The following is a 24,394-nucleotide window of genomic DNA, read 5'->3' as shown; positions in this document are numbered from 1 at the left end:
CCTCCCAGCACCCAGTGCCAAAGACACGCTCGAGTCCCCGTTACACAGGCAAGAAGTTTGCGAGTTGGTGAAATTGGGAAACTCGCCCCAAGACCCTTAGGAGGTGGTACCGGGCCCTATTTGGTTTTTGAACCACTAACCCTGTGGGCGCCGGCGACCTTCTCCTGCCTGGGCCTCGGGCGGGTCGCGGAGACCCGGGCCTAAAAGGATTGGGTGCCCAAACGCTCCCTCCCGGCTCCCTGCCCCAGGCTCGTCGTGCCACCAAACGCATTGCTGCCCCCAGGGTCCGGCAGCCCCCAAGCTGGCGCCGTCGGTTCCCCAGCGGCGCTCTGGGCTTCTCTGCGTAGCCCGTGGGCGGGGCGGTGGGAAGGTCACGGCCTAGAGGGCACTTGGCCACGCCCAGGGCCACGCAGAACTACCAGACTCGACCCCAGACCGCCAGCGAGGAGGCGGGGGAGTCACGAGAGTGGGTTTTTCCTTCCCAGGTGGGTTTTCGTCTTCCTTCCCCTGGTGAACCCCAAGAACCCAGGTACCCCTGGACGTAGATGCCGGCGGTACTGCGACCCCCCAGTCCGCCTGCGGGCCCACAGCCGCCGCCCCCTCCCTGCCGCCCGCCCTCGGAGGTGGAGGCAGAAGCACCGCGGCCCCTCGCTGCCCCGCCAGCCTCCGTTTCCTCTCGGGAATCTTGACTCTGAGCTCCAGTTCGCGCCCCGCGCCCCGCGCCCCGCACTGGATCTGCGCGCGAAAGGGTCGTGATGCGGCCAGGATGCTGGGCGGCACCTGCCTGGGGACAGGCTAGGGAGGGGTGGGGAGGCTGGGCCGGGGCAGGACCAGCCCTCAGTTCACCCTCAGGTCAGAAGGTCCGGGCCCACTGGCCTGGGAATGAAGGTGGGGGCCCCTGCGGGGAAGGACCCGCGGACTGGCGACCCGGGGACTGCGGTGGCTGAACGCGGCAAGCCTACGTGTGTCCGTCGGTGGCCAGCACGCCCCACCTGCACGGGTGCGACGAGGCACGTCGACGGCGGTGACGTTCTCCGCGCCCTGGCCCTGCATACTTGGGGTGTCCACAGTGTTTCAAAATATTCATGGGAATGTAGCTAGTGACTGTCTTTCATCTCCAGTCTGCCTGAACCAGAGGCCTCTGCTCCTTTCGTTCGACTTAGAAGCAGTCAGGGCAGAAAGGCTAGAAAAACAGCAGAAACTACGAGAAAAGGAGTAAGATGGGAGCGCGAGGGGACTCAGCTCTCATCCCCGCCCCTCCTCCCCACCCCCAGCATTTAGAAAGAATGTTCATGGGGCGCCTGGGTGGCTCAGTCGGTTGAGCTTCCGCACAGGTCATGATCTCACGGTTCATGAGTTCAAGCCCCGCGTTGGGCTCTGTGCTGACAGCTCAGAGCCTGGAGCCTGCTTCAGACTCTGGGTCTCTCCATGTCTCGGCCCCTCTCCTGTTCATGTTCTGGCTCTCTCTGTCTCTCAAACATAAATAAATGTAAAAAAAAAAAAAAATTAGAAAGAATGTTTAGAACTGCCTCCCCACGTGAATATCTGATTCCAATCCGAACTGTGATCTTACTCTGCAAATGCCCACCTACCTGTAATTTCGACAAAAAGTCGTTTAAGCTTAATGGCTGTTTTTTTCATATCAGAACTGAAATTATTTGAATGTGCTTTAAGTATTCATTGATTCCATATACACCGCTTGGTTCAAAGGACTTACATACGTGATAGCTAATAATACCAACATTTGCCCACCCTCCTGCCCCAACCCCGCAAATAGACAAGAGAATCCAGTTTGAAATTCAGTTCAAGGCCAGTTCCCTGTTGCCCAACTACTTTCACACAATCAAGGTTTGTATGTCAAAATGGATGCTTGTAAGAGAAATACCTGGGTATAAACTTCATTTCTTACACTGCAGGAATATATTTATTGAAATCCGTAATTAAGAACGTTTGGGGATAGTTGTGGTTGATTCAGCTAGCGAAATGGTTTCTATTCCCAAATACAGGCAACAGAACAATGAGATTAAGTTAAATTTAAAACATTTCCTTTGCTTCAGTTACCGTTATTTTCTATGTATAGCCATGTCCATATTTATAGACATATTTATGACCAATAGTTCTTAAAATTAACATGACTATTAATGTCAATAGTCTCTTGTATATGAGAGACATTGTGCCATATTTTAAGCAGTGTCTATTTTTCCCTTAAATTTTACATCTTTTTGAGATATATACAATGGAAGCTTCCTAATGTACACAAAGTTAGAGAGATTAGTATAATTATCCTCCGTGTACCCCTCCGCCAGGCCAACCTTATTTCATCTTTAACCCTGTCACAGTCCTCTTCCTACTGGGTTATTTTGAATCAAAACCCAAATATCCCATCATTTCACCCATAAATATTTTTGAACATTTCTCTAGAAGATAGGAATTCCCTCCGTGTACCCACAATCCCATTCGCACAGCTGAGTGACTCACTAATAGCATCAACATCTGAATTGTCTCAAAACTTGGTTGGTTGCACACTAATTAGGGGCCAAACAATGATACAAATTAGGATACAAACACAGGCTCTGCCTGGTGGTTGATAACATCTCCTGCATCAGTGAGGTTTTTCCTCATTGTACTACATTCTTGTTGTTGCAGAAACCAGACAGTTTGTCTTGAAGAACTGGACCTTCAGGGTCTTGTGGTTACTGGCAACATCTTTCTGGTAAGGTCTTCTCCAGCATGTCCTTATTTATTTAGACTTTCGAATGTTAGCAGAGAATAGTATTTGTAGAGGGGCAGGGAACAGTCAAGACGCCTTGAACAGTCAGCTGTTGAGAGAATACATTTTTATTAGGGGAAGCATGGGTCTGGGAAAGCTTATGGGAAATTTTCCTAAATCTACAGTTATTAAAAAAAAAAAGAGATTATTTTCTGCGGTTGCCTTAGCTGGCTCAGTCGGGGGAAGCATGTGACTCTTGATCGCGGGGCCATAGAGTTCGAGCCCCATGTTGGATGTAGGAGATTGAGTACTTAAAAAGAAAATCTTTTTAAAAAGTGCATTTTCCATGTCCTTAGAGAGATACAAAATTACCAACCAAATATTTCTAAATCTAAAATTTCAGTCTAAAAATTTGAAGCCGGTCTTCTTTTGGCACGAATGGAGTTCTTTATGCCTTCAGATTCCAAAGGCATTTTATGCATCAAAATTTTATGTTCTGTATTACTTTGTATTTTAGAATGAAAAGGGGATAACATTCAGTGAGGGCCAGGATAGATATATAATAGAGCGTAGGTTCCGTGCTCATGAGAAGAAAATTCACTTTGGGAGAGTTCTCAATTAAAGGGACTTGGGATGTCAAAGATATTAGATTGGACAGGAAAAAAATGAATAAGTAAGTTTAATAAAAATGGAAAGTAACCATCTTTTTGGGGGGTTCCTATTACTTCAATAAGTACACACACTAAATAAAATTTCCGTTTCTATTCTTCCCTTGCATTTTGAACTTTTATGATCTCATTTGTCTCATTCTGCAGTTATTTGCAGAGGTTTCTGCTTTATGCACTCTCTGGAACCCCTGTGAAGGTACAGACCAGGTCTTATCCATCTTTATAGCTCAAACAACTCCCAGAACATTGTCAAAAATACATGTGAAATTAACTTAAATCAATTGTATCTATAATATTGATAAGTGTGTAAAAGGGTGTTCGTGGATCGGCATAAATTTTTTAATGTTTATTTTTGAGAGAGAGAGACAGAGACAGAGCACGAGCGAAGGTTTGGCAGAGAGAGAGGGAGACACAGAATCCAAAGCAGGCTCCAAGCTCTGAGCTGTCAGCACAGAGCCCGACACCAGGCTCTAACTTGGGAACGGCGAGATCATGACCTGAGTCAAATTCAGATGCTTTAACCGACTGAGCCACCCAGGCACCCCCTGTTTTTTGCCATAATTTAAAAAAAAATGTTTATTTCTGAAAGGGTGTTCATATATTGGACTCTGATTTGAGCTTAGGTGGAGCTAAGTATTCAAATTACCGACATTGTTTGAAAATTATTATTCATTTAGAATAGATAAGAGATTTTAGGTAAGGCTAGATAGATCTGTATGTTTGAATACCTTAATTAGTAGGTCGCGTTTCCTAAGCATTTATTACCTGCTTGGTAAGCAGTTGGTGTTTTATATAATGCTGTTCAGTATTTTTTGTTTGCTTCAATTTCCTGATTCATTGCATGCAGCACTTAATATGATATAATGTATTGCATCTGTATATGTACTTTGCATTTAATAGCTTTGGAACTGTAATGCTGGAATGGATTTCCAATGGCTACTAAAACCGTTTAAATAACTCCTGCAAGGAAACAGCTTTTGTTTGTTTAAAAAAAAAGACAGAAATTAAAAAAAAAAAAAAACAAAAACCACCGAAACACCCTAGACTCCTGTTTTCTCAAGGACTAGTTGAGGATAGATGTCTGCGAGGACTGGGGTCCTTGGATGAAATGGATGTTGGTTCTGCCCCTTACTCGCTCTGTGATCTTGGGCAAGCAACTTAACCACTCAAAGCCTCAATTTCCCGTCTCTCCAGTGGTGGCAATTGTAGATTTCATTGTGAGGGTTTCCTGAAATAATGCATATATAGTGCTCGATACAGTGCTTGGTGCATAAATGCTTTAGAAAGGTCAGCTGTTACTGGGTGGTGGTAATAACTACGATGTGCCCCTGAGTATTGGTGGAATTTTGCCTGGCATTTTCTTTCCTGTGTCGTGACAGTCTTCACATGGTGGGCATCCTTTATTGCCTGCCATGCATGGGTGGTGTACCTGTTTCTTTCCTGCCAAGAGGTGCCCCAATGCAGGGCTCCTGCCACTGGGGTTCAGCCTTCTGGTGTGAGGAGCAGGCCAGGTGTGCCATCACTTCCCAAGGACAGACGTGGTCAGGGACACCCTTTGGGCGAGCTCTCCCTCTTTACATAGAGCGTTGCCCTTGTCTACCCCTTGAGGCCGGCATAGTAACAGGAAGTAACCACAGAACCCCTCAAATTAGAATTCGTGCCTGTGGAGTAAGAGGAGCAAGCTTCTGTTGAATCAGTCACGTGCTTCGTGGCCGCCCAGCTTCGTTTTCACTCGATATGCAGGTTTATATTTCCCTCATGCGTCCAGAAAATACTGATTGAGCAGTTACTCGGCGTGTAAGTCTTTTGCTGGGAGCAAGGGATACGGTGATGAGGACGACAGGCGAAGCCCCGCCTCCAGGCCTCCCAGTGCAGCCGAGGCCACAGACAAGGGAGCGGCTGAGGACACGAACGCGTGACGGGGGCACTGTGGGTAAACCTAAGGTGTTATGAGAACACGTAGGAGGCATGAGGGCACGTAGTGCAGCCCTGCACAGGGCGTCAGGTCGCTGCCATCGCTGCCATCGGAGGTGGGGCGACCCATGGGTTCTAGTTTGTCCTCATGAGTTCCAGTTGGTTCTGGTGGGTTCCAGTGTGTACTTGCCTTTCCCCCACTTCGTGTGCAGCCTTTCTTCCTGTCCGATGGCTCCGTCAAGCTGCGGTAACTTCCAGCCACCACCACCTGCTCTGGACTCCTTCACTGACTCTCATAATTGGATAAAGTCTGGTCCCTGTAAGAAGTCCTTTCTTCACAGGGGCTCTGCCTCTCTGAACCCTAACAGATACACACAGATACACTCCCTGATAAGGGAGCATCAGGCAGGCTGACAGGCTGCAAACAACACCTCCCTCACCCCTCCGGGGGATTTATGTGATACTCCTGGGGCACTCCTGGCTGCCCAAGAACAAAGGAAAGGGGTAAACAAATGGTTAAACTGACTGAGATCACAGTCCTGCAGGACCTAAGTCTCCATCACCCCTCCCTAGTGATGTGGGGGACAAAGGCAGAAGGAAACAGCAGATAGAACTCAATTTCCTTCTAACCTGCAGCCCATTGACAAATACTTAAGGCTGGCAGAGTAAAACGTTCTCCAGGAACGCCTTACTGTCTTTTTAATGCTTTGCTGGAGGGAAGAACCTTTACCTTAGCTTAACAATAGCTAGGCCTCCAGTATCCTGGGAGTCTTCTTTGGAGGATGAACATCTCACTGGAAACTTCCCCTGGACTTTTCCTCCTCCCAGCCCAGCCCCATAGTATAAAAGCAGTCTCTCCTCATGGTCCCGGGGCAGTTCTTCTTGCCCACCGGTCCTGTCCCCATGCTTCAATAAAGTCACCTTTTTGCACCAAATACATCTTCAAGAATTCTTTCTTGGCCCTTGGTTCCGGACCCCACACACCCCACTATCACCCGAAAACCTCATAAACTCCTTATGGAAATGGACCATATGGAATCCTTTTTCTTCTGGAACCTAGACCAGAGGTCATCAAATCTTGTTTTAGGCATCGTGGGCCATATGTCATCTGCCACTTTTCCTTTTCTTTTTCCCTCCCTCTTTCTTCTCCTCCCCTTCACAACCTTTCAATATGGGAGGCCATTCTTAGCTCACAGGACATGCAAATGCAGCCCATGGGCAGGCCATCGTTTGCTGCCCCTGGTCTATTCTAAACCAATAGTTATCAAAGAAATGCATCCTCACTCAGGGAGTGATATTTTGTTTTTTGGGCACAATGATTGGGAGGCATTACTGACATTTTTGAGGGGTGATATTTAGGATTGAGGAACATCCTGAAATAGACCAGACAGTCCTGTCCAAGGAAGAAAACCACATGTGGTATTTGATTTGAAATCCCCAGTATCACCCCTCCTGCAATGCTCTGCATTTTAGCTGTCACTGTCATGGTGTTTTACAGGTTTAAATGCAAGCATCTGACTAGTTCACTGTCTTCTGTGTCAGTCTTACCTGAACATATGGGAAAATCTTAACCGTATTTCTGAATTTTTTTCTGTGCCTCTTCCCTCCAGGGATTCCAAATACAAAGATATTAGGTTGCTTAAAGTTGTCCCATGGCTCACTGATGCTCTTAATTTTATTTCAGTATGTTTTTCCCTCTGTGTTTCATCTTGGCTGATTAAAAATTTTTTTTTTTATTTTTATCCTCACTATGTGTCAGATTTTCTTGCCTCTTCACGTCCCTGATAATTTCTGACCGGGTGACAGGCATTGCGAATTGAACTTTGTTGGGTGTCACAGACTATGAGTCTGGAGTTCTCTCTTGTCCAGCAAGAGAGCAGATGCAGGATTGAATACGAGAGAGGCCAATGTCCGGGAGGAGACAAGAGCCCTGAACAGGGGTTTCATATCCGCATTTATCGAGCGCTCAAGATCTTACACATGTGTTGAGTGTGCAAAAAACAAGATCTTACACACGTAAACATGGAGAAGGCAATCAGACAGTAACCACTAACTTGTGTGTGTAAGAAGCAAAGGGTCTGGGGGGCAAGTGGAATTTGTGATCTGAGTACAATCGTATATCGGTGTCAGATGGAAAGTAATTTCCTGCAGGTGATATTACAAGTTCTCGTGATCCCATTATAATACCTTGCTAGCTAACCTTGGGTGCTTGCGCCCCATGGTGGCAGCTTTCCGCCCTAATCTTTTTTCTAACCCTTTTATGTAAGTAGAACCTATGTCCCCACAGTTGGGTGCTTGATAGTTGTGTATGTCTGTAACTATTGCTGAGGTTCGTTCAGTCACACTGTTAAGCTACTTGGAAAAGGTTTGATCTTCAGCTCTTGCTTTATTGGGCGCTAAGAAAAGCACTTGATCTAGGACTGTTTTGTCCCCAACCCCAAGGCAGAATCTATTTGAGTACTCTGCCCTCAGCCTCATGAATGGAGGCTTTCCACTCTGGCTGACCGCAACAGGCACTATTCCTGACCCCCTGTGAACACCCTGCGCTTTCCCTTTAATCCTGCGTGGTTCTTTGCCCAGGCTCAGGCCGTCTTCCCACACGCGTGCTCTCATCAGTACTCTGCAGGATCCTGGAGGGGATGAGTATTCTGGCCACTCTGTGCCGTGCTCCCCTCCCCACTACCTCTGCTGTGCACGGTCTAGCCACCTTAGCCTTCCTGGACTCCCAGCTCTGTCTTCTCAATACGGGGAGACCTCTGTGTGATGTCTCCGCCAGCTCCCTGTGTTGCGGCCAGGAAACTGCCATGAGACAGTAAGCGAGTTTCCCACCTCTGGGGGATCACTGTCCTTTGTCGCTTGGTTCTAGCGTCTGGGAGACTGCTGCTTCATATATGTTGTCTAGTTTTCCAGTTGTTTCAGGTGGGTAGGTGGGGGGGTAATTTTGGTCTCTTTTGCTCCCTTTTGGCGAGAGGTAGAATCATTTACCCAAGCCCTTGTACACCAAAAGACATGTAATTTTTTTAAATTTTTTTTTTTCAATGTTTTTTATTTATTTTTGGGACAGAGAGACACAGAGCATGAACGGGGGAGGGGCAGAGAGAGAGGGAGACACAGAATTGGAAACAGGCTCCAGGCTCCGAGCTGTCAGCACAGAGCCCGATGCGGGGCTCGAACTCACAGACGCGAGATCGTGACCTGGCTGAAGTCGGCCGCTTAACCGACTGCGCCACCCAGGCGCCCCAAAAGACATGTAATTTTATTTTAAGTTACTTTCCCTTTAAATCTCATTTACCTTCCCTGTGGGACATTTACATTGATTGTTTAGAAATTCCATTCTTTTCAGGTTCTATCCTCAATTCTGTTGAAGTAGCCTATGTTAAGCAAAGGGGAATCGGGTGTGAGGAGTAGTATTGCAGCTGTCACACATAGAGTTACCTTACCATTCACTGTGTGTAGGGAGACAGTTTGGGGAGGGAGAGGGGGTGCTGTTAATAATTACATCAGGATCATGGTCCAAACGAGACTGTCCCAGGCAGCCTGGGACAGATTGGTACCCCACCTCTACTCTATGTCGCTATGCATCATCACTTAATTCTACAGCCTTTACTGAGCCCGCTCTGTGCCAGGTGCTGGCATTACCAAGATCAATTAGGCTGAGTCCTGCCTGAAGCAGTTGACAAAGAGGGAGGAAGCAGTTTGTACGATCTGCTGTGATCTGTGCTCTGAGAGAGCACGAGGCACTGATGAAGGCCCAGTGGAGGGAACGTCTAACTCCAGTAGTGGTCAGGCAGCTTCTGGAGGAAATTAATTTTTTTAATGTTTATTTTGAGAGAGAGAGAGAGAGAGAGAGCGTGAGCATGAGCGGGGAGGGGCAGAGAGTGAGGGAGACAGAGAATCCCCAGCAGGCTCCGCGCTGTCAGCACAGAGCCCGATGTGGGGGCTTGAACGCCCGAGCTGTGAGATCATGACCTGAGCCGGAACCAAGAGTCGCACGCTTAACGGACTGAGCCACCCAGGCGCCCCAGGAGAGGGGTCTTGAAGTCTGCTCACTGGGTACTAGGGATAAGAGGTCGGAGGGAAACAGTGTTCTATGTGTTGAGGCCAAGAACCAAAGGAACTCATGTGTGATTAGAGGGTCATTCTCATTGGCCACATGCAGGGCCGAGAGGAAAGGGGGGTAGAAGGCAGTACTTACAGAAATAGAGTTGAGTATTTAGTGCTCACTTACACCATGCTGGATGCAGTTCTGGGCGATTTAAACATTTTATCTTTACAGCAACCCAGTGAGCAGAGGTACTATTATTATCCCCATTTTACAGAGGAAGAGTCTAATCTGAGATACAGAGAGGGTAAGTACCTCACCCAGGGCCACACAGCAAGTATATGGTAGATCTTGGAACTGAATCCAGAGTCCCTTCACTCGAAACTCCTGAAAGCCAGATGCTAAGAAACTTTATTATTCTAAGCCAAGCTGTGCTAAAGACAGTCCTGTGGGCAACCGGAAGCTTCTAAAGCATTTGAAGCTGGAAATTGCTTATCTCAAATTGACATAAGAAAGCTCTCCCCTTGGGGCTCCTGGGTGGCTCAGTCGCTTAAGTGTCCGAGAGAGAGAGAGAGAGAGAGAGAGAGAGAGAGAGAGAGAGAGAGAGAGAGAGGAGATCAGGACTGGAGAGAGAGACAGGAATAAAGAGATTTTTTCCCTCCAAATGGGAACCCTAAATGGAGCCCTAGGGATGGAGTGGTTAAGGTTTCCGTCTGAGAGCAAGTAATTAATTGATGGTGTGAGCCCCAGGGGGCTGGAGCCCAGGTGGAGGGTCGGGGTGGGGGGGTGGGGACAGGTTCCAGGGTGGAGGGGACACAAAGCTGGGTGGGATGAAGCGTGACAAGGCAGCTTGTCCGTGCCTGTTGGAGGTGCTCAGTTAAGCGAATCAAGAGCACATGTTGAAGTGAGCAGCTGAAACGACAGCTTGTGAGGTGAGTCCTCCTTTGTGGGGAGAGGATTAGTTCAGGATTCTGGCCACGGGAGCCCAGAAGAGGCGACGGGGAGTCTGTTCGTGCCTGTCACACGGGTTTGGGGGAGCAGTTCCAGCATCCACCAGGAGAATGGGGGAATGGGCGAGGAGACCAGAGGGGGGAGCCCGGCCCTCAAGGGTGCCAGGCCCTGATGGGAGACAAGTCTTCACCCAGCGCTGTTGTGACTTTCCGTGTCTTAATGGTCCTAGATGCGGCAATCCTGGGGAGTCGTTATGGCAAAGGGCGGAGGTAAGCACCAAGCCCCAGTGCTGAGATGTGAAGGGGCTTCTCTGAGATACCCCAGGTCCGGTAGGGCTGGTGGAGGCGGGTGGAAGAAGCCACCTGCTCCTTCCACGTCGGCAGGGACTTGACTTCCGGGAGAGCCGTCTTCAGCAGCCTTGGGCTGCAAGCCTGGGCCAGAGTCCCGAGGACGAACGCCGGAAGTGAAAATCACAGCCACCCGTCACATGACAGCCTCACAGGTGTGCTGGGGAGCCCCTCCGGCCTCTCTTCTGCTTCAACTCCCCTCTGCCCCTTAATCTCAGAGGCCAAGGAGCCAGGAGGTGGGAGGAGTAATAATTCCAAATGAAATCTCTAGTGTATTCTGTCCATCCCACGGAGGGAAAAGCTGAGAACAGTGTAAGAATCTTCTCAGAGCTTATTTCTGCCACATCAGTTTGGGGTTCCTAGGAAGGAGCCTTTTCTGCATCAAACTGTTTCATCGTTGTGGGGATCCTGGCCAAAAATCTGAGCAGATGAAAGCCACTGTAGGAGACTGGAAACCCTAACCCTTGATTGGTGTATAGCAGCTGAGCCCTGCGTTTTGACATGAAAGGGTGGGCCTACGCCGGCCGACTCCATCTTGTTCTGTGTTCTCCACCTTGAGTGACTATGTCCCCGACATGACCCCTTTTCCGGGAAAATCACAGAAACCTCAGACCGCGCCTCCTCCCCTTGAGTAACCTCCCGCTCACCCGTTCAAACTTCCTGATCAAAACACGCCCAGCGACCTGCGTAACAGGACTCCGACCCTTCCCCAGCCAATCGGCTGAGGCCACAGCCATTACCTCACCAACTGCCCCTAGACCCCTATAAAACCTTTGTGCTTTTGAAACTCGCTCTCTCTCCCTGGTATCTCACCGCTGCGTCGGTGCAGGTAGGGGATTGAGCTCGAGCTAGCTCGAATAAAGGTTCTTTTGCTTTTGCATCGGACTCGGCTCCCTGATGGTCTTTGGGGATCACGAATTCTGGGCATAACAGACACACGGATTTCCAGGAGCTCTCTACGCCGAGAACGATGGTCCCCCACCGGGGGCAATTTCGTCCCCCAGGGGACATTTGGCAATGCCTAAGGACATTTTTTTTCTCTTCCTGTTTTTAAAAATCGTGGCAACATCCACATAAAATTTAGCATGTTGACCCTTTTTCCGTGTATCGTTCGTGGCATTAGGCACATGGACCCTGTTACGCAGCCGTCACCACCGTCCATCTCCAGAACCTTCTCCAGAACCTTTTCATCTGGTCCCTTTTCAAAAATGACTCCACATTCCTTCCTCCTCTCCAGCCCCTGGCAACCACCATTGTGCTTTCTGTCTCTATGCATCGGATCACAACCGGGGAAGGGGTGCTGTTAACACCCAGAGAGTAGAGGCCAGGGACGCCCCTCTGCGATGCAAGGGACAGCCCTCACCGCACAGCATCATGCAACCGCGTGTGTCACTGGTACCGTGGTTGAGAAACCCTGAGATCAAGTTCTCTGTTCGCAGGCTCACAGCTGTAGCATATCGGTCAGCAGGCATCAGTTTTGCCGCAGAGTTTCACCCACAAGGGTTTGATTTTTGCTCTCACACGAGGCATCCTGAGTCAGCAACCCAGGCAGCGAGAAGTGTGTGACTTTAATGCACGTTTTATGGGCCCCATCAAGTGACACGCCCATGCCTCATTCCAGAGGAAGTAAGGAAGGGCATTTTTATTCTGGGCCCATCGGAAAGACAACCCCCACGAAGTCCAGGCAGTTAAAACTAAACTTCCTGGTGTTGCCGTCTGCTGGGTGTGCTGGTGGGCAGCAAGCCCTCCACGGAGTGCCCGGGCTGTGGGTCACCGGAAGCTGTGGCTGCAGGCGCTGGGCCCAGGGCGCTGGGCCCAAGGGGGCGGCTCCCTTCCTCCACATCTTATGTCTTCCTGTCCTGCTGTCAGATTGGCCTCTGCTCTCCTTCCAGATTTTCTGTTTGCTTCTGTTCCAGCTCCCATTTGGAGCCTCACTTGATCTCCTTCTTCAACTGAAGACCCACCTCTTCTTTTAGGCTTGGGATTGTCTCCTTTTTGGCCTCGCATAGTCAGGTAATCCGGGGTGACTATGTTTGGCACATCCTGGTGCTTCCTGGGAGCTCTGTCTTTGCGACTTTGGCCTAAAGGCTTTTACATTACACTGACTTCCTTTCTTTTTTCCTTCTTTCTTTTTTCTTTCTTCTTTCCTTCTTTCTCCCTTATTTTTCTTTCTTTCTCCTTCTTTCTCTTTCCTTCTTTCTTTTTTTCTTTCCTTTTCCTTCTCCTTTTCTTTCCTCTTTCCTCCTTTTCTTCCTCTTTCTTTTTTCTTTCTTTCCCTTTCTTTCTTTCTCTCCTTCTTTCTTTCTCTTTCTTTTTTTTAAATAGACTTTATTTTTTTCAAGCTGTTTTAGGGTCACAGCAAACTTAAGTGGAAAGTACAGCTATTTCTCATATACCCTCTGCCCCCCGCACATGCATAGCCTTCTCCACTATCAACACCCCCACTAGCATGGGACATCTGTTACACTGGTGAACCTCCACCGGTTATCGTTATCGTATCACCCAAAGTCCCTAGTTTAGAGCGGGGTCCACTCTCGGTGTTATATATTCTTTGGGTTTCGGCAAATATGTGATGATGTGTATCCACTTTATAGTATCATAGAGAACAGTTTCACTGCCCTGACAGTCCTCTGTGCTCTGCCCTACTCATCCCTCCCTCCCCCAACCCCTGGGGACCTCTGATCTTTTCATTGTTTCCACAGTTTTGCCTTTTCCAGCATACGGTGCAGTAGTCTTTTCAGATGGGACGGACGGGCGTCTTTCTCTTAGTCATATGCATTGAAAGTGCTTCCTTGGGGGCGCCTGGGTGGCGCAGTCGGTTAAGCGTCCGACTTCAGCCAGGTCACGATCTCGCGGTCCGTGAGTTCGAGCCCCGCGTCGGGCTCTGGGCTGATGGCTCGGAGCCTGGAGCCTGCTTCCGATTCTGTGTCTCCCTCTCTCTCTGCCCCTCCCCCGTTCATGCTCTGTCTCTCTCTGTCCCAAAAATAAATAAAAAACGTTGAAAAAAAAAATTAAAAAAAAAAAAAAAAAGAAAGTGCTTCCTTGTCTTTTCCTGGCTTGACAGCTCCTTTCTCTGTACTGTTGAATCCTATTCCATCACCTGGAGGTACTGAAGTTTTCCACTCACCTGCTGAAGGATGACTTTGTTGCTTCCAGGTTGTGGCCACTTTTCAGAAAGTGATTTAGTAGCAACAACCCTGAGGCTCAGGCGATTTGGAGGAAATTTCAAATATTTAAAGGAGTAGGTTCTTATCCTCCATCCAATTGGTCATTGTTCGTTTGTTTGGTTGGTTGGTTTTTAAAAATTTTTTTTAATGTTTATTTATTTTTGAGACAGAGAGAGACCGAGCATGAACAGGGGAGGGTCAGAGAGAGGGAGACACAGAATCGGAAACAGGCTCCAGGCTCGGAGCTGTCAGCACAGAGCCCGACGCGGGGCTCGAACTCACGGACCGTGAGATCATGACCTGAGCCGAAGTCGGCCACTTAACCGACGGAGCCACCCAGGCACCCCTGGTTGGTTTTTTAAAAGCTTGGTGGTTTTTCATCCTGGCTGCACACTAGACTCACTGGAGAGCACTTCAAAATCCTCTAGTGCTGGGGCTCCTAGGTGACCCAGTCGGGTAAGCATCTGACTCCTGGTTTCGGCTTAGGTCATGATCCCACAGTTCATGGGTTGGAGCCCTGTGTCGGGCTCTACGCTGATAGCGTGGAACCTGCTTGGGATCGTCTCTCTCCCTGTCTCTCTGCCCCTCCCCCATGCACATGCACTCTTTATCTCTCTCTGTCTCAAAGTAAATACTCTGATGCCCGGTTCCATTTCAGGCAATTCTAAATTGATTGTTTGGATTTTTTATGTGCCACCAGGATTGGAAATCATTTTGCACAGAACTCATCCTGGGTGGTATCAATCTCCTTAGAAATCAGAGACTCTCTGTTTTGATAGGGCAGGTGATGACCAGGCAGTAACTCCTGGTCTTATAACTTTTTGCCTTTTCTCCATGATGCCACCTGGAACCGTAGGGACCTCAATTGAATCAAAAATGTATTCAAGTGTATGAGAAGATTTTAAGCTATTTTTTAAAAATCTTGACCTTGCTGGAGGTGCTCTCGAAACTGACTTCCCACAAGAGAGTAAAAACAATGGCTGTCATCACTTAGGGGCTACTGTGTACCGGTGCATGGAACTGAGCACTTTATGTATAATATTCAAAATTCTTTTTTTTTTTTAAACTCCAGTTTTCATCCATTATCAGTGTGACAATTCACGTGGAAGCTTACATAAAGTAAGAGAAAGTGGTTTTTTTTTTTTTCACCTTGCTATTAAATGTGGAAATTTGTTTTTCTAAAACCAATATGTATTTTCTATTGTTAACTTTTTAAAAGATTCTTAAATGCAGGTGTAATTGACATAACCTCGTGTTCGTTTCAGGGGCACAGTGTAATGATTCGATATTTGTATATGTTGTGAAACGATCCCCGCAATTGTCCCGTTGATATCCACCGCCATGCGTAGGCACGTCTTTTTTTTTTTTTTTCTTGTGATGGTATCTTTCGGTTCTTGACATCAGTGCATGAGACTGATATTAGCGTCTGTGTTTTGCAGCCCAGGAAATGGTGGTTTAGGAAGGCTGAGCAAGATCACACAGGTTGTAATTCACAGACTTGGGCTTCAAAGCCCCATCCACAAATTCAAAACTCTTTTTCTTACGTCACGCAGCATAAACTTGAGGCAGTTCAGCACAATTTGGAGTCAAGATTTTCCCGCCAAAATAGAAGTACTCATGTTTGCATTTCTGAGCAGAATGTTTATGGCTTCCTGTTTACTCATCACCTCCAGGAGCATTTTGGGCCCTCTGACAGCAGCCACGTACTGAGCCATGATGTTCACTGGGTGATGGTTTTTCCAGGCTTCCAGCTTCCCTAACCCTAGTCTATGCTGTTTTAGCCTCAGAAGGCATATCCCTGATGAGGTTATTTCAGATACAACTCTAGAAAACCCTTCACAGGAAAAAGTGTTAACTATTATGCCCTGCACTTATATTGAGGGATAGCCTCTAACAAGGTCCAGGGGCAAAAAAATATATGAATGAAAGAATGGGCGTTCTTCAGAGTGGGCGTGAGAGTTATTTTCAGAGGAGGGAAGGAGGAGGCTCACGTGCCAACTTGGGGCAGAATAATAAGGAGCAGAACTCAGTAGTGGAGACCCCAGTGGTGACTTCAGACTTTGGACAGAAAGGACGGGGGCTGTGGGTGGTGATTTGGTATAAAGGTTGGAGGGTTGGAGGGTAGAGGGTTGGAAGGTTGAGGGGTTGGGGGGTAGAGGGTTGGAGGGGAGGGGGTTGGAGGGTTGGGGGGGTTGGAGAGTTGGGGGGTTGGAGGGGAGGGGGTTGGAGAGTTGGGGGCTTGGGGGGAGGGTGTTGGAGGGTAGGGGGTTGGAGGGTGGAGGGTTGGAGGGTAGGGGATTGGAGGGTTAGAGGGTTGGAGAGGAGGGGGTTGGAGGATAGGGGGTTGGAGGGTTGGGGGGTTGGGGGGTTGGAGAGTTGGTGGGTTGGGGGGAGGGTGTTGGAGGGTATGGGGTTGGAGGGTGGAGGGTTGGAGAGTAGGGGGTTGGAGGGTAGAGGGTTGGAGGGGAGGGGTTTGGAGGGTTGAGGGGTTGTGGGTTTGGGGAGTGTCTTGGAGCTGTGTTTGCATAGCAACCACACCGATTCCACTCCCATTGTGTATTGATTTAGGGTGACTTTGGGAACAGGTCACCAGAGTCTCTTTGAAATTTGTTGCGGTCTCTCTTCTGGTGACGATTCTTCTCCGATTTTCTTTTTCCTTATGGGCTTATGTCATCAAAAATCCCCTTCACAGTTTTGGAACCAAATAGACACAAAGAGTTGTGTTCGATCTCCCACATTTCTCCATAGTACTTAGGAGTCTCTCGGTCCTGCTCTGTATGTGGATATTTGTGTATTTCTCTCTCTCTCTCTCTCTCTCTCTCTCTGTCTCTCTGTCTCTCTCTCTCTCGGCAGAAATGCCAGTCACAGGTCTTCATGGGATTGTGTTGCTGACTTCAGGAATGTTTGGACTGGGCTGGAGTGGCCAAAACATGACATGTTCTGAGAGGTGAGTGCACCTTGTTAGGAAAGGGGAGTGTCCACATCACATAGAGTCAATGGGGCTTGGACAGGACACAGAGAATGAGGTCAGGGACAGATCAAGGACAGATGCCTGAGGAGAGTGAGGCCACAGAGTTCAGGATCCAGATACCATAAGCACCTCGAGCACCTCAGCGACTCCTGTGCGTGGCCAGCAGGTATGGAGTGAGTTCAAGGCTCAAAGCCAGGCCACGCTGGTTTTAAGTCTTGAGGCTGGTGTGTATTGAGTGGAGTCCAAGCTTCAGGGAGATGGGGTTTGAGGGGAACCACCACACCCAGCTTACTCCAAGGATCAACTCTAGCAGCCTTTGGAGGACTCTGAAAAAGCTCTCAGTGGATTCGTTTTTGGTGAAAACTGTTTGGTAGAATTAAAGCAGGTTGGCTAGTTGGCTGCCTCTGCCCCAGAAGCCCTGTGCCAGGGAGCGAGCTGGTCTCCTTGACTCCCAGCGGTATGATTTTCTGGGGCATCCGACTGGTTGATTTGCAGTGACGTGTATCTCCATGTGGCCAAAGGGCCTTGCTTAGGTTTGAATCAAAGGATGTTAAAGCTGAAAGAAATCTAAAAAAATCTTCTAGTTGAGGGCTGGCAAACTGGATTCATCGTGAAGGTCGTCTCTGACAGTTGGTAGGGGCTGCTGAGAGCACGGGGTGGGGTAAGACCCTGGAGTCTCACCTAGATGAGAAAAGAACCATGGTCTAATTACTGGCGAATTAGATGCAAGAAACACGGCTTTGCCAGGAATGGAAGGAAGTTACGCTAAGGGTGTGGGGGGAAAAAGATCAGACTGTCATAGACGTGGCAGGATGCAGGTGTCCCAGCAAAGTTGGTAGGAGAAGTGAATAGGCAGATCTAGAAAAAGGATCCATAGCAAATGTAAAATACCATAGCTTTCATCTGAGGGACCTATTTCCTGTTAGGTCTCCCCCGCCCCGCCCATGACCCTGCTCTCAGCTGGTCAACTCTCAACACAAAATCACCTGCTCGCTGGGGTTTGTGCTTGCCTCCTGCCTTAGTCGGGTTGAGCCACTGAAACAAATACAGTAGATGGTGTAGCTTATCAGACGTGTATTTCTCACAGTTCTGGTGGCTGGGAATTCCAAGGTCAAGGTGGATTCGATGTCTGGTGAGTGTTCTCCTGCTGGTTCATAGACCACCCATCCTCTTCTCGCTGCTTCATATGGCGGAGGGAGCTCTCGGGGGTCTCCTATAAGAACACTAATCCCGTGCATGACGGCTCGGCCCTCATGAGCTCCCCAAAGCCCCACTTCCTAATGCCATTTCGTTGGGGGTTAGGTTCCAACAAATGACCCTCCTGACCTTATGATGCAGAGTGGCAGGAAGTGCCCAGGTTTTACTCCCTGGCTCGGGGAAAGGGTGGAGGCGGGCCTGAGGGACAAGAGGGCAGTTCTTTGGGACAACTGGTGTATAATCTGTTGGACCATCTGTGAAGTTCAAGGCCATGCAACTCTTACTATTTATTGAGCTTTGCCCTTGTTTGCCAACAATGGTACGGGGATTCAACTTCCTCTGATCTTCCTGAGCCCCCTCCCCCACCATCTCCCCTGGGTTCCACCTGCCGCATTTCCTGTTACTGAGTGTCAGTTTGTTTTTAAATCTCATGCAGATTCAGTTTCCACGACCTGCCCTGCCCCCACCACACTGCGGACCCTGAAGTTAATTTTCAGATAGACAATCTGGAACTACCTTTGCATTCATTCAAAAAGAGGACCAGGTCGGCTTCCAGTCCTTTGTAGAACTGTCACATTACGCCTTGTTTTCAGCCAGGTTGCTGTGCTGCAAGGATAGAAAAATAAATCCGGTAATAGAAATAGCAGTCTTTTTTAAAAAAATGTTTTTTATCTATTTTTGAGAGGGAGTGGGGGAGGAGCAGACAGAGGTTCGTAAGCAGGCTCGGTGCTGACATGGGGCTTGAACTCATGAACCACGAGATCCTGACCTGAGCTGAAATCAAGAGTCGGATGCTGAACCGACTGAGCCACCCAGGCGCCCCTAAAAATAACAGTCTTAATAACTCACCCTTATTTATCATGTATCAGCTACTATCTAAACCTTTAAATATAATTTAAACATAACTTTCACTAAGATATATAATGCATATACTTGCATATATCATTTCATTCAATCTTTACGATAACCCTTTGGGGCCAGGACTATTGTTAACTATAATCTACTGAGTCTTGGGCCCATTAAGTAGCCAAAGGTTGCATAGTTTGTAAGCAGTGGGGTTCAAAGTGGAGCCCTGTTCTAAGAATGTGCACGTTGGGGACGGTATGGTGAAGTCAGTGTGGCCACAGGAGAAATGAGGAGAATTGACAGAAAGAAGCTTATACTTACAGGTCTTGGGGGGGGGGGGGTCACTGCATGCTGCACAGAATCATGGGACAACCAGCAGGGTCATCTGGGGGCAGAAGAGAGGAGCAAGGGGAGAATGTAGGGCATATCTTTTTTGTTTTTAATGTTTGTTTATTTGTGCAAAGGAGAGAGAGAGAGAGAGAGAGAGAGAGAGAGAGAGAGAATCCCAACCAGGCAGTGTATTGTCAAGTGCAGAGAGCCTCACATGGGGCTCGAACCCATAAACCATGATCATGACCTGAGCCGAAATCAAGAGTCGGACGCTTAACCGACTGAGCCACCCAGGTGCCACTAGGGCCCAGCCTTTACTGGGATTTCTGGTGGACTGGCAAGGCAGGGCACAGTAAGCAGTTTGGGCCTGGCTAATTTGAATAATTTGGGGGGGGGTGTTGGGCTCTAGACTGGTCCCCAGGTGTCTGGTACCTGTCCCTGGGACGATTAAGGCAGAGGAATATTGTTTCCTGGGGTGTAAGAGCCACTTCAAGGAAGGACGGCTCTGGGCTGGTTAGTTTGCAGTCCAAAGGTTGGGCCCTTAGCTATCACTAAGAATTGATAGGACCTAGGACAGGCCCAGGCGCTCTCCTTAGTTAGCATGGCTTTTGATGAGGTCAAAACATCATAATATTCAGGAAGCAGAAAGTACACACGATACAGACCTCAGTTGTCTGGCTGCAGGTCTGGAGACTAATCTGCCTTCGGTGCGTCCCAGGAGGGTGGCCTGGGTGTGCACACGCTCATGGGGCGGGGGCCTGCTGCCCTATAGACCGTCACAAGCGCCTCGATGGGGCGCTCAGTTGCAGAACGAGGGGAAAGTTTTCTAACCGGGACTGAAGATTTTTGGAGCCGACCCGGAGCTCCAGCAGGCAGATGCTGGCAGGTAAAGGAAGGGCATTCTGGGCAGACTAGCGCCTCCGGGTCTGGGTCAGGGAAGGGCTGAGAGGCCTGGAGAGTGTTACAGGGGGTGAGGAGGCAGAGAGAAGCCTGTGGGCTGGGGTAGGGGTAGTGGGTAGGGGACTGTCACTGAATGCCAGGTTAAAGAGTTTTAGTTTGTTCTGCCTGTCAGGAGGAATAATGCAAGAATGGCACACCCGGAAGGGGCACGAGCGAGAAACCTGGTTCATGCTTCTGGTTTCATACGGGAGGAAACCGAGGCCCAGGGTCACACGGGTGACAAATGGCCACCGTTGCGAATCCGTGTACAGGACGGAGTTTGAGGACCAGGCGGGCCCCTGTGATGACCACTAGTGGGCAGGAACTGGGGACCCATGGGGGATCCAGACTGGGGCCAGGAGGCTCATGGGACACCATTTGGAACTAAGGAAAGAAACTGAGGCAGGAGCTGTGTCGTACCTGGTTGTATGAGGACAGCGAAGGCAGAGGCCCTGGCGGCGCAGCCAGGGAAGACGAGACAAGAGACGGAAGAGACAGAGCATGTGGCCCCAGAGAAGCCAAGATTTAAAGGAAGGCTCGAGGAATTTCAGAGTTTGAGCTGGTGGCTCTCATTGCTGCAGAACACCTGACTGCCAGGGGTTGAGGGGAGGAGGGAGGAGACCACACAGGGTGGGGGGGCACAGAGATCTCCGGGTGCTGGCGAGAGCCCGAGAGGAGAGGGAGACCCTGGAGGGAGAGGCAAGTCCAGGACTGTGTCTTCAGGAGGGAGAAGTGAGTCTTGTTCGGTTTGGGGGAATGAGCTCATCTTGCATCATGGGCTTAAAGTTTTCATTTGCCTTCATCCCTGATTCTTCCTGTCTTTTATCTTTGAAACAGGGATCAGAAAGAATTTGTCGTAGGTTTATGAGGATTCATGGGAAAATGCACTGGGTAATGCTGAGTACGGTGCCTGGAACATTAGAAACACGTTAGTTAACACAGGGTAGTCATTTTTAATATTTTATTGCTACACATTCGTGAGGGGCTCACTCTAGAATCTTGAGAAAAACACTGATTACCTTTTAAATCCTGGTATCTTACGTTTATCACTTTACGGGGGTACGGTTGATAAATAAATAGGATTTCACATGTTTTGAAAGATTGGGCTGGAAAGAGGCCCCAAGAAGCATCCTTTTTATCGCTCCTGTACATGTGGAAATTATACATTTTAATAATTAAGTGCTATTGTATGAGCCAAATTCCCTCCTCATTGGCATTGGTGGGAGTTTCCCTCTTGGGAGAGAGAATTTGGTTTTGGACTTAGTACTCACATCTGCAGAAGGAGTTGAGAGGAGCTGGGACAGGACATTTTCTGATAAGCAATTTGTTTTTGTTTCTGTTTTTTTTGTTTTGTTTTGTTTTGTTTTGATCTGTAATCTGTAATCCAAGATTAGGGTAACTTTTGTTATTTATTAAAAAAAAAAAAAAAAAAAACTTGTCCACAGGCTGGAATGATCTTGTTCAAGCAAGGATAAATCAGAGATGACCGACTTTTCTATTGGAGTCGCCCTTCTCTGTGCTTTTTGGTGCAAACTCCATGTAAAAGGGCTGAAAAAAGGGGGTAGGAGTGAGGTATGGTCAGGAAACCAAAGGACAAACTCTTTTTCTTTTTAAGGAAGACACCTGTGATGCCAGCTCGTGAGCTCGGCCACATGGGGCGGAAAGGAATTAGTTACAGTCCTAAAAGAGGGATAAATGCATCTGGTGTCAGATTAACTCCAACAAACAGTCTTGCTTCGTCCCAAATGCTCTGACTTAAAAGCATGCTGATTTCAGCGCGAGAAACAGATGCGTGAAGACGACGTCTCCATAAGCAAAGTGTGGTCGTGCATCTTAGGTGAACATAAAGCAACATCAATAGGGCTTAAAAACACGATGGGGAGTGCAAGGATAAGAAAAAAAAAAGACTTATGATAGGGTGCTGTTATGTAATTTAAAGCCACACATACACGTGTGATAGCCCTATTTTTTTTTTTTTAAGAAAAGGGATTACAAATTTTTTTTTTAGTGTTTATTTTTGAGACAGAGAGAGACAGAGCATGAGCAGGGAAGGGGCAGAGAGAGAGGAAGACGCAGAATGTGAAGCAGGCTCCAAGCTCTGAGCTGTCAGCACAGAGCGCAACTCGGGGCTCGAACTCACGAACCGCGAGATCGTGACCTGAGCCGAAGTCAGACGCTTAACCAACTGAGCCACCCAGGCGCCCCGCCCTACCTATTTCTACGGAGACACATCATTTAAGGACATCTGTGTAATGTGTGAGAGAGGTTGCCTACGAGGAAGGGGGGGGAGGGGTGTGGGATCAGAAATAAAAGGAGAATAAAACAAGAGAGGGGCTTTGCACAGACCGATAATTATAACGTGCTGTGGATTCACTCTGGTTTTATTTTATTTTTTTAAACTGCGATTGTAAAAAAGACAACTCTTGTAGCCGGTGGTCTTCTCGTTGTGGCCGGAGAGTCAGTCTGATGCAAAGGCGAAGAAATTTCAAGCAGACGTGCTGTCCTAGTGGCAACGGGTTCGAGGGGTTCCTCAGAGCGCTTTGGGGTGGCTTCCAGAGGAGAAACAAAGGAACTTTGGTTTCAGCCAAACGTCAGAAGCAGGGCACCGCGTGCAGTGGAACTCCAGGGGGCGCTCGTCACAAAAGCTCCTGCTTTTTCGGGGGCTGTTCGGGAGATTTTTACCACTTCTGTTGAGACCTCGTTCTGGTGGAAAAGTTATTTTGTGAGGATGAAAACAAGCGAGGTGGGAACTACCTCATGGTGTTTTTTTACATGGAGATCTTTCACAGCTGAAACGCCTTAAATATTTTGGAACTCAGCTTTTTTATTTTTCTATCCTTAAGATGCTGGCTTCAACTACAGCATGTGTATTGGCCTAGGAAAGTTCTTCGAGTGAGTTTGAGCTTTGATCTCCTGTGGACCCTCTTGCTCCCAGGGATTCTCCACATGTGGTCCTTGGACCGGCAGTACCAATATGGAACTTGTTAGAAGTGCAAATTCTCAGGCCCCACAAGGACCTCTTGAACCACAAATTCTGGGGCAGGGGCCGGACCATCTGTGGTTTAGCAAGCCGTCCAACTGCTTCTGAGGCAGAGTTCTAGAACCACCGATCTAGACCCCTGTTTTATAAACTTGGCTGTACGGGCTTTCCTCGTTGTAACCCGCCAGCTTTCTTGTAAGCTGAGGAGTTTTTAAAAACTCCTGGGCCAGACCGTAGGCACTTAACACCAGAATCTCTAGGAGGTAGGGTCCAGATAGCAGTATATTTTAAGTTTCCCCAGATGGTTCGAGTGTGCTGCCAAATCAGAGAACCATTGGTCTGCACCTCTCAGGGCTTCTCAACCCTTAACGCTCACTTGGATCAGCTAAGATCGTGATAAAATGCAAGTTCTGACTGAGTAGGCCTGGGGTGGGGCCCAAGCTTGTGCGTTTTTTACAAGCTTCCAGGGTATACGGGATGCTTCTGGATTGTCACCCACGCTTGGAGAAACAAGGATCTAGGGAGCAGAGGAAAGGGCATTAACTGAGAGTAGATCCGGTGTTTGAAGGTGGAGGAGGGAGGACAGTCTTCCCACTGAGATGGCACTTTGAGACCAGAGGACAAAGCAGGCGACTCCATACGGCACACACAGGGTTTTGTTCCGGATAACTTACTCACAGGGGGGATGGGGCCAGTGACAACCCAGAGCTATACCACTGTTCTCCACAAAGACCGGACCTTGGTCCACAGATTTTATAGGGCAAGGAGACCTGCAGAAGGGAGGGGTAGTGGGTGCACAGGGTTCACGTGCACCTAATTGTGATCTGTGGCACCATCCCTGTGTCAGGAAGAGGCAAGACTGTTATTTTTCACAAATTCATGGAGGGCCAAAGGAAGACTCCCCCCATCCCGGCCTTGGTGGGTATTTCTAAGGTATGTACATTAATCCCCAGGCGGCCCAGAACAAATAGCCCCAAGAAAGGACATGACCAAGATGGAGGGCCAAAGATGGGGTTGGTATGGGGCGCCTGGGTGGCTCAGTCGGTTAAGCGTCTGACTCTTGATTTCGGCTCAGGTCGTGATCTCAGTTTGTGGGATCGAGTCTCACATCAGGCTCTGCTCTGGCAGCTAGGAGCCTGATTGGGATTCCCTGTCTCCCTCTCTCTCTCTGCACCTCCTCCGCTCATGCTCATGAGTGTCTGCACTCTTTCCCTCTCTCTCTCTGAAAATAAATAAACTTAATAAAAAGATGGAGTTGATATTGTCAGCACTCCTGTACCTGGCTTCCCAGTCATGGTTTGCCTTTATCTGGCCGCCATCTTGCTTGGACTG

At 48.6% G+C, this 24,394-nt stretch overlaps 1 long non-coding RNA gene across 1 annotated transcript in view; it reads left to right on the top strand.

The window, feature by feature from the left end:
- Positions 1–394: 394 nt before the first annotated feature.
- The window catches only part of LOC131490796 (uncharacterized), a 33,571-nt gene continuing 9,571 nt past the window's right edge, over positions 395–24,394 (top strand). Inside the window, exons 1-3 of the long non-coding RNA XR_009251212.1 lie at positions 395–485; positions 2,647–2,713; positions 16,653–16,746. This is a non-coding gene — a long non-coding RNA (uncharacterized LOC131490796). The remainder of the gene's footprint in view (positions 486–2,646; positions 2,714–16,652; positions 16,747–24,394) is intronic.

The sequence above is a fragment of the Neofelis nebulosa genome, chromosome 12 (assembly GCF_028018385.1).
Source record: "Neofelis nebulosa isolate mNeoNeb1 chromosome 12, mNeoNeb1.pri, whole genome shotgun sequence".
Lineage (NCBI taxonomy): Eukaryota > Metazoa > Chordata > Mammalia > Carnivora > Felidae > Neofelis > Neofelis nebulosa.
This window is presented reverse-complemented; position numbering and strand designations above follow the sequence as displayed.